Source organism: Lepidochelys olivacea (assembly GCF_965140295.1).
Source record: "Lepidochelys olivacea isolate rLepOli2 genome assembly, chromosome: 3".
In the NCBI taxonomy this organism is placed as follows: Eukaryota; Metazoa; Chordata; order Testudines; family Cheloniidae; genus Lepidochelys; species Lepidochelys olivacea.
In genome coordinates this window covers 115,864,577-115,881,061 of record NC_140413.1, presented here as the reverse complement: position 1 = coordinate 115,881,061, position 16,485 = coordinate 115,864,577, and the positions used below count along the sequence as shown (strand labels likewise).

The 16,485-nt window shown below is 42.6% G+C and overlaps 1 protein-coding gene and 1 long non-coding RNA gene across 5 annotated transcripts in view; one reads left to right on the top strand and one right to left on the bottom strand.

The window, feature by feature from the left end:
* The window catches only part of ESR1 (estrogen receptor 1), a 285,291-nt gene that overhangs the window by 225,405 nt on the left and 43,401 nt on the right, over window positions 1–16,485 (bottom strand). The gene's annotated exons all lie outside the window — the stretch shown is intronic.
* LOC311518274 overlaps window positions 1–16,485 on the top strand; it is a 51,282-nt gene that overhangs the window by 8,966 nt on the left and 25,831 nt on the right. Inside the window, exons 3-4 of one of the 4 annotated variants that reach the window (XR_014710941.1) lie at window positions 2,724–2,812; window positions 8,969–9,063. This is a non-coding gene — a long non-coding RNA (uncharacterized lncRNA). Of the gene's footprint in view, window positions 1–2,723; window positions 2,813–4,998; window positions 5,118–7,386; window positions 7,861–8,968; window positions 9,064–16,485 lie in introns of those variants that run through there. The other 3 variants (XR_014710942.1, XR_014710940.1, XR_014710939.1) reach the window with 3 other exon arrangements.

The window sequence follows — 16,485 nt, the reverse complement described above, 5'->3', positions numbered from 1 at the left end:
AAAGCTGCCTCTTAACAGAAAATTGTTGGGTGAGTAATAAACAGATGTTATATGTTACATCTGATAGGCTAACAAAAACATTCTTGGGAAAGAATTTTCATGCTATACATAGAAGGCTAAATTCTACCACTGAATGCACTTGACTAGCATTAACTGTATCCACTGGGAGACCCACACATGCATCTGAGATCAGAATTTGATACAAACCCTGTTTTCAACATTCAATCTGAGTATCCGGGGTGGACACTCATCATTTCTATTGGGACCAGAAGAGTAAACCTCCCCAGCCTCAGGAGATGGATCAGCAGCAAAGCCCCTCAACAGCCACTTCTCCAGGCAGAGAGCTGAAGTAATAGGCTCTGTGACACTCTCCAGTGGATCCATAAAGCGTTTGTCCATGTGATCACCACATACATTCAAGCACATACATTAAAACAATTGCACAAGTACTTTTTCTTCTTCTGTGTTTATTTTGTTTTCTTTTTTTTAAAGAAATTATATACAAACATCAATGTGAAAAAAGTTATGACTGACAGTTTATAGGCACAGATGAGGACACTGAGTATGATTCTCACAGTAACTGTACCGGTAACTGTCTGTTTTGGTCCTGCAGTGAGAATGAGGCCAGATGAGCCTTGCACACATGCAAAGCCCCAGTGTTTTCAAGTGGCCTGTATGGTTCTGATTGCAGGTTCAGAATCTTAGTTTTCCTGCACCAACCTAAGGCTGACATTTTGCACATAGACATGGGTTTCTGGGCTGTGATTCATTCATTTTTAGGCAAAGTAGGACTCATTATGAGAAGTAAAAATTAGGGTGTTTGTTTTTTTTAAAAATTCAGAACCTAAAACTTGTTTTCCTTTAATTATGTAAAAAAGAAAATTAGGTTCCATCCTCCAAAGCCCTTCACTTCTGGGAAGTTATTCCTGTGAATGTGGAAGATCTTTAGGGTTTGCAAGATTCTTCTCCAAACAAATTTCAACACTGCAAAAGTGTGTGTGTGTGTGTGAGAGAGAGAGTGTGAGAGAGGTACATTATGTAGTGTCAGTGTGATATGTGCATGTGCACTTGTGTGTGTAATATTGCATTTATGTGGCATATCTGCATTTTATTCTAGATTGGCAATGAGATGATATTATATCATTTTTACTGCTTCTCTCTTGCAACTGGAACACTATATAACTGAACTACAGAAAGGCTACTAGAATCATGATGCAGAGGGTTACAAAATGTACTAAAAAATTATCATTAAAAGGCAATTCAAATCTCAAGTCAAAGATTTAGTTTGTGCTGGTGTGAAGAATCTGAAATATCCACCTTGGGGAAACATTTCAGTGGTTAAAAAACCTTGACCAAAGGGCATACCACTCACAACCCATTTGGCTAATCAATGATTCATTCATTCGAGTGTGTTACAGGCAAACAAAAACATACTTGTGATGCTCTCTTTGCATTTGCTGGTGTCTTCTTTGCGCTTAGGCTATAAGGGCATTCATGTACACAATATTATCTGTTTAGGAGAAACTGATTAGCACCATGCACTCCCCTCTCCATTCATACTGTACTGAATGATTAGCGAGGGAGGGAATAACATAACAAGCTTTTGACCACTGTAATTGCCTTTGTATCCATGTAATTCAAATAATGTATTATCTTGCACAAGATTTTAATAGTATAAAACTTCCTTCCTGAAGATGAGGCAGAATTAATGCTTCAAAATTCCTAACTGTGAAAAACAAAATCCAGGTATGTGGGTTGTATTTGGGAAATACAAGTTGTAATCTCATTTCATTCTACACTGAAAATCCTCCTCTGCAAGAAGTACTGCCTGGCCTCAGCAGACTCACACTCTGTCTCTGTCTCTCTGCTACTTCTCTCTGCCAGAACAAGAAGATTAATATAAATGAATCTGTGTATACAATGTAGTTGGACTATATGAAGGATATTCTCAATAACCTTCATGCTCAATGATCAGCTTAGCCTAGATTAGTCAACGAGTTTCAATATATACATCTGTTCCGGCTCAGATAGAACTTAGAAACATTTTTATGTAATTAATCACATTATTTATTACCTGCCTGACAGGTGAATTTTAATATTTCTCTCTTTCTATGTGTCAGAGAGAGAGATGGAGGACGAATGCACGCACACTCGCTCACACAGGGAGTCAACCACAAGAATTACTTAGAGAGAGAGAGAGACTTTCCCAGAAATCCCAGAAGCCCAGTCAGAGATAAAAAGCAATAGGACAATTTCTGTGAATCTTAAATGACAACTACTAACTCCACACTTGTTACAGTCCTTGAAGCTATAGCATCCCCTGCCCTCCTAAGTTAAGAAACTGTAGCAGAAGATAAGTAGAGGAAAGTAGACCAAGATGAGTCTTCAGTGTGACTATTATCATGACGTTCCTGTAGATGCAAAATGCTTTCTTTATAGTTGGAATCAATTATATCTAATCGTAAGCAGAACGTAGTTAAGGCTCTGGATAATGAAGCCCAGAGGCTACTTCACAGATCCTACTGCACATAGAAGACTGTATTTCTATTCAATTTCCTGGCACTCATTAGGGTGCAATAATAGCTACTCAAAGGGCAGAGGGAGGCTCTATAAATCTCCATGATGCACAAGACTAAAGGACAATCCCCTATTGATACTTAGGGAAATGCAAGAAAAATTGAAGTGGTTTTGCTTTGTCAAGTGTGCTCTCATTTCTGTTTCAGTAACAGCAAGGTTGAAGAAACAGTCACTGTCTCGCTACCAGTAGAGGATGTTGCAAAGGGGATCCAAAGAGCTGACAGGACAGCAGGAGGTAAGAAAGAAAAAGGAGATGAGTAGGATCTAAAATAGAAATCTTCACCTCATATATAATGTGGTGCAGGAGTTTGGGAAAGAGCAATACAATATAAATAAGTTGTTCTTCAAACACAATCTGAAAGCTTTTAAAAAGCAAGCATCTCTTTAAAGAAAAATAAACCATTCATATTGTAAAAGATAAGGGTACCAAATCCTTGGGGCATACCCAGCCCACAGAATATGAACAAATTAAGCCTCAAAACACATCTGTGAGGCACTATCCCTGTTCTAAAGATGGGGAAACTGAGGCACAGAAAGGTTAAGTGATTTTCCTGGAGTCACACAAGGAGTTGAGAATAGAGTCAAAGATAATGCAGCAGGAATACTGAAGTGTCCATTACAGGGTAGGAGTAAGGAAATCATTGGAAGTTATTGTGACCTTTCCAGTTACCCAATTCTGAGTCCTACGCCTCAGCCACACCATCTTTTGCCCTCCAGCAATACAGTGCTCACTTCACAAACACACAACCAGCCACATTTTGTTTCTTGATACGTACTATTTTTCCACTTCATTTCACTTCTGTGCATTGAATTGGTGTATACTCATTTCTTCCCTGTCCCCAATCTCATTATTTTTAGTTTTCCAATGTTGCTTACAGGGCAGGGAAACACAATGGTGGTTTGAGCCTCCCTTTTGTTGATTTTATAACACTAAGACACACTATTTTTCACACAAAATCATAAAATCTCCAATCACCTTTGCAAGTGATAAATTTCATAAAGCTGGATGAATCAGTTCAGATAAAATACAAGGTCCTTTCCCCAGCCCGCATCAAAAATTCCACTTGTTGAAGAACTCCTATCGATAGAAATCCAACCTACTTTTTGAGGGGACAGAAAGTTGGCTTTTCTTTATATTTCATTTTTTTTATATGGCTTTACTTCCATGTTGCTATGACAGACTGCATAGTGCACAGGCACTGCAATATTGTTGTTTATTATCTGGTAAGTGCTTTCTGCAGGCTTTGTCCTGTACAAGGTACAAAAGAAGAGACATACACTTCCCCAAGGAACATCCAGCCTAAAGACTCTTTTCTCACTATTTCCACCCCCACTGCAAGCAGGTAGTGCTCAGAAAGGCCACAAGAAGAACTGTTGGAGTGAGATATCCAGCCCAATGTTTATAGACTGAAGAGGTTTAGATAAGTTTGGATATACTTACCGGAGCAGAACCTGAATGGTCGCCTCGCTCTTACAGTAACACGTGATTTTGCAGAACAGGATATATGTTAAAGTACCGAGGGCTGCACAGGTACCTTGGCACTAGCCTGAGAACAGCACTTAACTTTCATTGCTGATTCATTGCCCAGTAGGGCCTATGATGGTATGGTACCAGAAGGCAACTGTGCCGAGACCAGGCAATCCATTCCTTTGATCTGCTTTTGTCAGGATAACTTCTATGAGAGCAGAAATCCCGGAGAAAGCCCTGGATTCCCTGAAAGTGAATATGGAGGAGCCCACTTCAAACTCTGAGGAGTATGAGAACTCCCCAACTGCCAAGGTAGAGCAGTATCAGCCAGCAGCATCAGAAACCAGAACTATAATCTATGACAGGCCTACAGTACAAGCAGCAACATGGGTTGCTATCAGTACCATGTTCTGAGGTGGAGCACTTACCAGTGGTCTCTGAGCTGGCATCAAGGTGATTGATGGAAGCAGTGCCAGACCTGAGGTTGCTGGTGCCATAACAAACCCCATTATGGAAGCCAATGTGTGCACCACATGCAACAGTCCCAGAAGGACACTGTCAGGCTGAATGATCAGTGAGGGTGGTACCAAAAGGCTCAGCAGATCTTTTGTGACTATGTAGGCCTTCAGGGTGGTTGGTACTGTAAAGGGCCTTTACCTCACTGTGAGCAGTGGTGACAGCTCACTGTTTGCGCCAAGGAAGTAGTCAGCCTCAACAGTCCCAGAATGGAAACCAGAGTCAACAGCTCTGCTCTCAGAGAGCCACTACAATGCGGTACTGGGGGGCAATGGGCCAAAGGGCACAGTCTACCTTTGATACCAGAGTAGCTAGTCCCTTCGGTTGAGGAATCCCATACCTAGTATTTTGATGTCGAAGCTGAGGCTTTGGAGGCTGAGGGTGCCTCTTTCAGGACTGCTCTGACGAGGGGGTTCTCCTTCTGTCTTTGTCCTCAGGCCAGGCGAGGGGAGCATTTCAGGCAGGAGTGATCAAGAAACGCTCTTGTTCCAACCAAGCAGACGCCAATGCTGGGTGAAGAGTGGTCTCCACGAGGATGTACCCGAGACACTCTTCTCTTTGCCTGTTAATTCTCATCTTGAAGCCCTGGCAAATCAAATACTTGTCCCTGATGTGATCCTTACCCAAGCACTTCAAAACAGCAAGCATGAGGATCACTCAAGGGCTTCAGTTTGTGACACCAAGAGCAGAACTTGAAACCAGGGGACCTTGGCATAGGATCCCCAGTACTCAACCCACTAACTATTAATAACAGGAATAATGGGGGGGGGAAGAAGTCCAAGGAGCTCCAAGTGAGTATCACTATTACTAGATAGACAACTCACTATAAAGGCATGTTCACAGAAGCAATACGCTGACAGCTCACATCAACTACCAACAATGGATGCTATAAAAGAACTGAAGGATGGGTGACTCTGCCCTTTATATCCTTGGCTCAGAGCATGAGGCATACCAAGGCACTGGTGTGGCTGCCCCATGGGTACCACTAGGGAAAGCTCTCTGGCACTGGTGCACAAGACACATACACACCTAGTATAATGGTTATGTGCAAGCACTCGAAGAATTTACATATTTCTTTAACATTTGTTGTGAAATGTAGAAGTATGCAGTTATGCTCCCCCCCGTCCCCTCCAGGAATGTGCTGCTTCTGCTGCAGAGGTAACAGAGCTGGTAGCTGTGGGTCTCAGGAATAATTATCACACAGTCTCTCATTGACAGCAGTAGGACCCAATGCACATGCAGACTGAGGGCATCCCAGGAAGGAGCAGGAGAGCAGCATACATGGAGAAGCTTGGACATAGGGGAGGGAGATACTACAGGGGGATAAGAAGGAGCAGCGATTAAGGTCTCAGTGAGTAATGCACAGTTGTGTCACCAGCGGAGAAGCTGCAGAATGACAGCAGGAGGGCATTTCAGAGGCTAACGTGTGTGGTGAAAGAGAGGGGAATAGGTAGGGAGAATATGAAAAGGACCAAGGAGGAATAAGGAAGGAAGGCAAAGCAAGATCTCCCAGCCCTGATCTACACTACAAACTTATGTCAGTTTAACTTACATCACTTAGGGGTGTGAAAAATCCATACCTCAGAGCAATGTAGTTATACTGACCTAACTCTGGTGTAGACAGCGCTATGTCAACTGGAGGGCTTCTCAGGGAGGGGAAGTACCTATGCCAGTGAGAGAAGCTCTCTCAGTGCAGGTAGCATCTTTGCTAGTGCTCAGCCTCTGGGAAGATTGGTTGCTGAGAAAATGATAACTGTAAAACAACAGCCATCCTATCTGAATCACTGTAAGGCAACCAGTGCTCTGTGGACACAGTGGAAGCCATATGCCAGTTCAGAATGGTTAGTGTGGCTAGAGTTGGCTGGAGATTTTTCTGGCAGAAAATACTGATTAATCAAACCCAAAATGTTTCACAACATTGTCTCAGGGTGACAACCTTCATCGAATTGCAGGCAGGATTCTGTCAGAACCCTGCTTGGTTTCTGGGAAACCTGATCCAAAATCTGCAGCTCAGGGGCAGCCCCAGCAAATGAGCTGTGTGCCCATTACATGATAAAGTGATGCAGATTAAATGAGTCAAAGAGCAAGGAAAAAGCTTTATTTTCCCAACAACCTGAACCATTTGTATCAGTTTAAGACAATGAAGATTTTGGTTCAAATACCCTATTGTAAATAGGTTATAAAATCAAATTTTCCTCTTCTGGTTACCAAGAAAAAGTGAACAGAGGTGCTGAAATGAACTCTACAAATTCTTCTAAAAGCATTTTATTTTATTGATGCTTCCCAGAATATGCTAACATTCTGTGAAGTTAGTTGGCAATTTATAGGTGTACGTTTTAGTTTGCAATTGAAATATAACAGTCATTCCAAGAGAAAAGGAACATTTATTCTTCAAGTCCCGCACAAAAAGCCTTGAAGAGCAAATTTGAGTTATTTGAGTTTTCAGATACTATCTCTTAAAAAAAGAAACAGGCATAGAGCAAGCAGCTGTCACAAAGTAGGAGGTAACATCAGTGCTCTGATGTACAAAGAAGGGAGTAAGGTTCATGGCTTCAAGTGCATGAGTTTCAGTGATTTTGCAAGAGCCCATAAACCTTGACAAAGCAGAACAGCTATTCCCTTACATTTTACATTTCGCTTCCATTTCCATGGTATATTTCTCAGTGTCTCACAATCTGCTTTTCCAGTACTGCAAGACCAATATTTTTTACAAAGTGGGAGAAAACAGATCTCTCTTTTTAGTGTAACCTCCAGCTTTTTTTCCCCTGCTAGTAATGTAATTAGTGCACCTGCACAGCTGTCTTACTTCTGCTATCATTAACCCAGGAGTTAGACTTTAAAAAGAAACATTTCATAGCTGTTTGTAACTTTGTGGTTTTGAGGCTCTTTGATGTCACTATCATTACAAAGTGCAGTCCCTTTTGCAATACAAGAGACTTCTTTCTAATGCTATCGTCAGACACTGTGGATGAACCCATCGCCAAGAATAGTAACCTTGATAGCATAAAGTCGGCTTGTGTAACTCATGCTTCAGGGTCAAAAATATTGTAGGGAAAGAAAAGGAGAAGGGAGGAGGAGAAGTAGGAGGAGGGAAAGAGATTGAAAAGGGAGGGTAGGGGAGGAAGAGAGCCAAGCAGGGAAAGTATATGAGAAAGCAATGTGGAACTTGTCGACAGGATGAAGAAAAAAAGTATAAAGTGAAGAGAAGAGAGGGAAGTAAAAAGCAAGATAAAAGAGTAAGAGTGGTAATGAAAAAGCAACAAGATGGAACGAGGGCCCTGGCCCAGCAAAGCACTTAGGTATGTGTTTAACTTCAACCATATTATTAAATCCACTGAAGTTTACCATTCATTTAAAATTTAAGCACATGCTTATGTTCTCTGCTGGCTAACTAGGGACAAAGGAGAAAAGGGAAGAAGAGAAATAGGTGAAGAACTAATGATGTAGACAAAAAGAAAAAGAACAGTTGAAGGAGAGTAAAAATATAACTTGCTTTGTCATATAGCACCCCTGCTTTGTGATTTGGAGGTATTGCAATGTACTGGCAAGTGGGAGGCCTGGGTTTATAGACCCTTAATTAAAGGGGCAATGGCACTTGGGAGAAGTGCATAGGCTCAGAGAGGAGGGTGAAAGGCTGCAAGGACTCCAGAGACTACTGACACCTTAAAAACACAGTATCTTGAGGGTAAAGCTGCTCCACTCCTGTCACAAATCCTATTACAGCCTTTGAGATTCTGCCTCACAAAGTCTAAACTGAAAATGTAACAAAAAATAATTGAATTAAATTGTTCATTTTGGCTTGAATAAAAACATTGCCATGTATATCTCAAACTGACTAACATGCATCCTAAATGACAGTATATTGAGTTGGGTGAGGTGCAGGTTATTTAATAACTTATTTACTATCTGGGAGAGGAAATAAATAGCACATCAATGACAATTGCGGAATAAGCTAAATTGAGAGGAGCAGTAAATCCCAGGAAAAACAGAGAAATAATATCAGGGGCCCTTTAAAAACTGTGAATGTAAGTAGAAAATAAAATAAGATTGAACTTGGAAAAACGCAGCTTTTGAATTCTGAATAGATGAGCAGGTTGGAAGAAATGTACAGGTACAGAAACATTCTCTCAAGAAGCTAAACAGAACTCTACAGCATTAAAACTGAAATGGTCACTAACAATATCTTCTCTTTGTACAGCTTTAACTTCCCTGGGAAAAGCTCTTCTGCACTTCAGTTGGTCTTAAACTTCCTTTGGATTGTACTTCTTACTGCCCAACAGTTTACTCAATTAAGGGGAAAGGTCCCCCAGTCATCTCCGCGTACTTTCACCCATTCCTATATCTCCCTTGTTTTTTCTTCTTTCTCTGTCAGTGTTCCCTGTCCTAACCCACTCTATTACTTTTCAGAATGGCACTGCTAATGAACATAATGAACAACTGGCCCAACAGCCTCGTTTGGAACAATACCTCCTATTTGAACTTTCCTGTTGAGCAAAACTCTCTATTTAACACTGTTTTAAATGTGTTTTTCAGTATGTGAACATCACTCTACCTTACATAAACACCAGTACTGAAACTATGACCTCAGCCTTCCACTTTCCTACACAAGCTAATACATCAAGGGAAAAATCATCTTAAACATATATACTTAATGGGTGGAGTAAGAAGGAAACTTTGTAAGCAGAAACACCGAAAGATACATCATGATAAAGCAAATAAGAAATTAATGATGTGTTTGCAATGTGATAAATGTGATCACAGCTACAACAAAATGACGATATGATTTTAGGATCTATATGCTATGGCATCATGTCGCAAAGCAGGACGGTAATAGTCTTGCTCTATATATGATTCTGGTGATACTATACCTGTAGTAAGATTTTCACTCCCACCGGCTTCTTTATATCAAATGTAAAGGCCAGAGAGAATAAGTGTTCTAACTGGGAAGGAACAAGTTGAAGAGGACAGGTCACTGATACAGAGCAATCTAGATCACTTGGTAAGCTGTGCGCAATATGTGTTTTAATATATCCAAATGTAAAGTCATACATCTAGAATCAAAGATTGCAGGCCATATTTAAGAACTGGGCACTCTATCATGACAAGCATTAACTTTGAAAAAGACTTGGCGATCATAGTTGATAACCAGTGAAACCTAAGCTCCCAGTGGGACACTGTGGCTAAAATGTCTAATACAATCCTTGGATGTATAAACAAGAGAATATTGAGCAGGAGTAGACAGATTATGTTACTTCTTTATTTGGCTCTTGTGTGACCACTACTGGACTACTGGGTCCATAGGTGCCAACTCTGTGGGTGCTCTGGGGCTGGAGCACCTTGGGGAAAAATTGGTGGGTGCTCTGCACCCACCAGCAGCTCCCCGCCCCGCCCCAGCTCACCTCCACCTCCGCCTCCTCCCCTGAGCGCATCACGGCTCCGCTTCTCCCCCTTGCTCCCAGCTGTTTCATGTGGCAAACGCTGGGAGGGAGAGGGGAAGAGGGGGAAAGCGGCACGCTCGGGGTAGAGGCGGGGCCAGGGCAGGGATTTGGGGAAGGGGTCCAATATGGGCAGGGATGGGATGGAGTTGGGGCGGGGATTTTGGGGAAGGCATTGGAATGGGGGAGAAGGGGTGGAGTTGGGGCGGGGCCAGGGGAGCACGAGCGCTCACTGGCGCCGGGAAAAGTTGGCTCCTATGACTGGGTCCAGTTCTGGTGTCCACAATACAAGAAAGACAGTGAATAAATTGGAGAGGGTTCAGAGAAGACCCATGAGAATGATTAAACAACTGGAAAACATGCTTTATACTGAAAGACACAAGGAGATCTCTCTCTTAAACTTAACAACAAGAATGTTAAGGATGATTTGATCACAGTCTATAAGTACCTATAAGGAGAAGAGAAATTTGATAACAAAGGTATACCAAGATCCAATGGCAGGAAGTTGATGCTAGGCAATGTCATAGTAGAAATAAGGTGCAAAATTAATTTACCAAGGACTGTGGCAGATTCTCCATCACCGGCAATTTTTAAATCAAGATAGGAAGATTTTCTAAAAGATATGTTGTAGTTCTAACAGTAATTAATTCAGGAAGTTCTATGGCCTATGTTATATAGGAAGTTAGACTAAATAAGCACAATGGTCCCTTCTGGCCTCTTAATCTATGAAAAAGGGACCTTAAGAGCCCCATATCCACTAGGAAAGAATTCCCCTGGTACAGGCACTGCAGAAGACTGCTTTAAGACTGCTTTCCAAGCACCATCTTGCAAGCCCCATCACAGGGTGTATGCAGGAGGCAAAAGCTGAGGTGGGAGGGATATGCCATATATGGGGCCACAGCACACAATGGTGTAGAGGCTCTGGACAGAGCTGACACCCTTGGAGAAGCCCAGAGAAGATGCCATAATTTAGACAGTCCTCCAGAGATCTTTCTCGCTCACTCTCTCATACTTCATGTGTGTGTGTTATCATGAAAGGTGCTGAACCTAGGAGACAAAAGTTGTCTATCTACTGAACAGGTGTGACATGAACTGTAAGAGTTCAAGCTTCCCATATTCACCTACTACTATCCCTCAGACCTGACCTGGACTTATGTGAAGGAGAATGTCATTCAGTTCCCAGGCCAGTTCAACCTTTGGCATCTTTGCCGAAGTTGCAAAAGTACACACTGTAATGGTGGCATTTTCTCATGTGAATATCAATCTGGAGTGGGATCCCCAACAATTTCACAGGACTCACCAAGGTACAATATATGGTAGCAACTTTCAGTCGCAACAAACCTTGGCTAATTTTAAGCTATTTTTCTCTGGAAGAATGAGTGTTCAAGATTCACTAAAGATGCCTACTCTTTCTTCTCTGTTTTGCTTTTGTTTTTTAACCTCCTGGCTATTTTACAAATCCAAAGCTTGGGTTCAAGGATGCTACATTGCCCCACAGCTAAAAATAGGAATTTGTTGATGACATCATGTATTACATTGCCCAGGCCTAAAATCTCTGTCCTGAACATAATTAATTAATTGTCAGTGTTTTGTCTAGCTGTCAGTCATTTGAGACTTAGAAGGTCAAATGTGCTTCGTAGTTTCCTTGACAGAGCCTAGGATTTATCCATTAGGTACGAAAACAAAACCTTCGTTATACATGATTTCTCTACCTTTTCATCAAAACATCACTTTATTTCAATACATGGTGCTTAAACCATTGCTCTCTTGAGTCCCCACTGATTTTGCACTTAGCTATCTTTCTCTGTTGCATTTCTAAAGGCTTCTCCCTGTAAAACAAGAGATAGTGTATCCTTGCTATTACTATGTTTTGAGAGAAAAAGCTCAAGGAAGAAAATGAAGTATTAAAAAAACAATCCAGTGCTGTGCCAACTGTCACTCCAGAAGGTAAAATGTGCATGTGCCCCTGCCCCCTTTAAAAAAAACAGAACAGTTTTTCTATGCTGAACATACTGTAACATGAAAATGAAAGACTGTCCAAGAAAAAGATGTGCTAACAAAATAATAAAAATATATTTATTGGTGCCATTAATCCCCAGGTTCTTTAAAAGTTATATATATACACAAACACCACTGACATGCAACCATGTCTGGCGCAGAACACAGCAGCTGTTGAACAGTGCATAGCAACACGACAACCGTTTAGAACAAGAAGCGAATCCAAGTGAAATGCATGTAATGGGAACTGAAAGGAGAATTTGAGCTAGCACAATCTAACAATCCAAATTGTAAATTGGCCAGGATACTGGAATTAAAACCCTTACTCTTGTGAAAAGTGCCATGGGATTTTTACTGAGCATGAGCAGTCAAGATCTCTGTTTTCTATCTCATCCAAAAGTGGGATATAATGGCAGGACATCAGTGCCTATATTAAAAGGGCCCTTTTCACAAAGCCAGAAATCGTTAACAGCAATAGAAATAGAATGATTTATTGGCAGGATAGGGATATTGCTTGGCAATGATCATGGATAAACATACAACAGAGCTCTCTGAGTTTTCTTGGAGGGGATTAAGGAGTTGCTTAATTATAGTAATATAACAAATAATTACATCAGAAACAGAATGTTGTGCATAGAGATGAGCCCAAAATCATTTATCTGAACCCCACCATCCCAAATTCATGGGTTCAGATAAAATGGGACATGACTATAAGACACCCCGGGTTTTAGTTTTGCAAAACAAAATCCCTACTACCTAGTTTGCAAGACCTAATCCAGTTTTGCCTACCTCCCTCAAAAATACAAAGCTGAAAAGAACCATAATAGTTCATCCTGCACCCACACAACTTTCAGGGGGCTGATAAAATTAAACACATATGTGAGCCACCACTGATTTTGGATTTGAAAAATTAAAATCCAATTAATGTTGACTTTCAAAGCTGCCTCCAGTTGTGACCCTGTCTCTAGCTGTCCCTCTGGAAGGGTCTATTACTAAGGCTACAATTTTGTCATGGGTATTTTTTAGTAAAAGTCACAGAGGGGTCACGGGCAATAACCAAAAAGTCATGGCCAGTGACCTGTTTTACTAAAAATACCCCTACCTAAATCTTCAGTGCTGAGGAGGGGTGCTCCAGCAGACACTGTTGCTCCTCCAAGTTGGGGGCAGCCCAGAGCCTCGCTGCCACTGCTCCGGGTAAGGAGCAACCTTGGGCCCCACCACTGCTGCTGCTCCTCGGGGCGGGGGCAGCCTGGGTCGCCACTGCTGCTCCCAGACCGCTGCTCCCTGACAGTGCCCAGGACCAGTTGCCTGGGGCTGTTGGAGCAGCGGTCGGTGGAGCTGGCTCCGAGGCTGCCCCAGCTGCTCGGGCGGCCCTGGGGTCAGCCGCACTAGCCGCTGCGGAAGTCATGGAAGTTCCAGAAAGTCACGGAGGTCACAGAAGTCACGGAATCCATGACTTCTGTGACCTCCGTGAAAGACTCACAGCCTTACTTATTACATATGGACTGAAGATACAGACAGAGAATTAGACAGCACAGAAACTATCCTGATTAACCTGGCCATGAAATTGTATCAGTTTTGCCAGAGAACTGGAGGACAGTTTGGTGAAAGAGAATGCAGAAGTACAAAAATCCCTAACCACCATGGAATTTAATAGGAATCTACATAAGAATTAGAGTTGCCACCTGACCTGTTTTTGACAAGCCTGGATGTTTTTTTCTAGTGCCTTGTTGGTTGCTAGTCACAAGATGTCATTTTTCAGGTTATTTGTGCACTCATGTCACAGCTAGATGTGCACCAGAGCTGCCCATCTAGCACCCAGATCCTGCTTTGCATGTGCCAGAGGCAGACACTAGCCAATTGGGAATTTGCACTCAAGTCCTGTCCCCAAAACCCTCCAAATCTTGTATAATTTTCTGAAAGTTGAGGCCCTCAGCATGGTTCCCCTCCAGTTCTAGGACGTGGCCCTGCCCGGAGACAGGTCCTGCCTCTCCTGGGAAGTGGCCCCACCCTCAGGCTAGTCCCACCTTTCTTGGGACAAGGTCTTTCCCACACGCCAGCCAGTTTCAGTGCCTCACAGGTGCCAACCCTAATAAGATTCCAATATTGTCCCTCTGAAGCATGTTTAGAATGTCTATAAGTCAGTGTCAAGGGATGGAAACAGCTACAGGCATGGTTTTTTCTACTCACAAATCTTCCCTTGTTCAAAATGGCTACCATCTCCAATTACTGTCAATGGACCTCAAGTCACTAAGATGGCCACCATTTGCCTACAGTTCATTTGCATATAGAAGTGAAGCTGTCCTTAATAAAGTTGGCTGCCACCTCCCAATGTCTGCAATGAGACTGAACACAGGCCCACACACAAACACCACTCTGCCACTCTGTTTCAGGGGCTAGACGGAACACAGGGACTGTGAGGAGCAGAAGGGACGCTATGAAAGATTGATGGGAAAAGTTGGAGGAGCAGATTATGGCATTGCAAGGGGATGGGGTGCAGGCAGGTGTGGGGGCAGGAGGGACCTGAGAGGGGTAATGACGATAGTGGAGGATTGGAAGATTGAGGGGATGAAATGGCAGCTCCCCCAACTGCAGGGAAAGGGAGTCTCCTCTGAGAACCATGGAAAGGCCGCGTTCAGTGTTGCCAACACTCACAAATTGATAGTGAGTCATAGGATTTTGGTGCCTGCAGGAGGAGCTATTGTGATGTCATGAGAAGTTCCTCTGATCCTGTGATTTTCAGGGTAGCACTCAGGCAAAGTTCTGTGCAAGAGTCTCAGGGCTAAGGAACAGACCTGCTCTGCCAATGAGACCTGCCTTCATGTATGGTCCTCCTAGAGTAAATAGAGGATCCCAGGGCAGCAAAAGACAAGAGAGGGTGAAGTTGGGGAAGTGGTGCAGCTGGGACCCAGGCAGAGCAGAAGCTCCTGAGCAACAGGAGGCAGGGGCAGTGCTTAATTTGTGCCAGGGCTTGTTGGGACTCAGATCCAGCACCTCTAGGCTTGGCAGTTCATATAGCCCCAGCACATCTGGGGTTGCCACATCAGTTAAACCATTAAATGATTGCTTGAGCCCCGGCACCTGTTCCATTTCAGTGGTCCCTGCTGCCTTTGGAATCTATGTTTAAGTTAGGTAATGTGAGCCAAAGCAGTCACATGTGTGCACACTGCAATTTGACAGTGTGCATGTTTTGGATGTGCAGTCTTTCTATAAAAGCGGCAAAGAGTCCTGTGGCACCTTATAGACTAACAGATGTATTGGAGCATAAGCTTTCGTGGGTGCATACTCACTTTGTCAGGTGCATGTAGTGGAAATTTCCAGAGGCAGGTATAAATATGGAAGCAAGAATTAGGCTAGGGATAACGAGGTTAGTTCAATCAGGGAGGATGTACATAGCAGAGGGGCATTGCTGGCACATAATCGCGTATATTACATTGGTGTCTATGGAGGTGAATGAACCGGTGATGGTGTGGCTGATCTGGTTAGGTCCTGTGATGGTGTCGCTGGTGTAGATATGTGGGCAGAGTTGGCATCAAAGTTGGTTGCATGGATTGGTTCCTGAGTTAGAGTTACTGTGGTGCGGTGTGTCATTGCTGGTGAGAATATGCTTCAGGTTGGCGGGTTGTCTGTGGGCGAGGACTGGCCTGCCTCCCAAGGCCTGTGAAAGTGGGGGATCATTGTCCAGGATGGGTTGTAGATCACTGATGATGCAAGAGAATTAAAACCAATAGTAAAAGGTTCTATAGCCATATAAATAAGAAGAAAACAAAAAAAGAAGAAGTGGGACTGCTAAACACTGAGGATGGAGTGGAGGTCAAGGATAATCTAGGCATGGCCCAATATCTAAACAAATACTTTGCCTCAGTCTTTAATAAGACTAAAGAAGATCTTAGGGATAATGGTAGCATGACAAATGGGAATGAGGATATGGAGGTAGATATTACCATATCTGAGGTAGAAGCGAAACTCAAACAGCTTAATGGGACTAAATCGGGTGGCCCAGATAATCTTCATCCAAGAATATTAAAGGAATTGGCACACAAAATTGCAAGCCCATTAGCAAGAATTTTTAATGAATCTGTAAACTCAGGGGTTGTACCGTATGATTGGAGAATTGCTAACATAGTTCCTATTTTTAAGAAAGAGAAAAAAAATTATGCAAGGTCTTGGAAAAAATTTTGAAGGAGAAGGTAGTTAAGGACATTGAAGTCAATGGTAAATGGGACAAAATACAACATGGTTTTACAAAAGGTAGATCGTGCCAAACCAACCTGATCTCCTTCTTTGAGAAAGTAACAGATTTTTTAGACAAAGGAAATGCAGTGGATGTAATTTACCTAGATTTCAGTAAGGTGTTTGTTACGGTGCCACATGGGGAATTATTAGTTAAATTGGGTAAGATGGGGATCAACAGGAAAATTGAAAGGTGGATAAGGAATTGGTTAAAGGGGAGACTACAACGGGTCCTACTGAAAGGTGAACTGTCAGGCT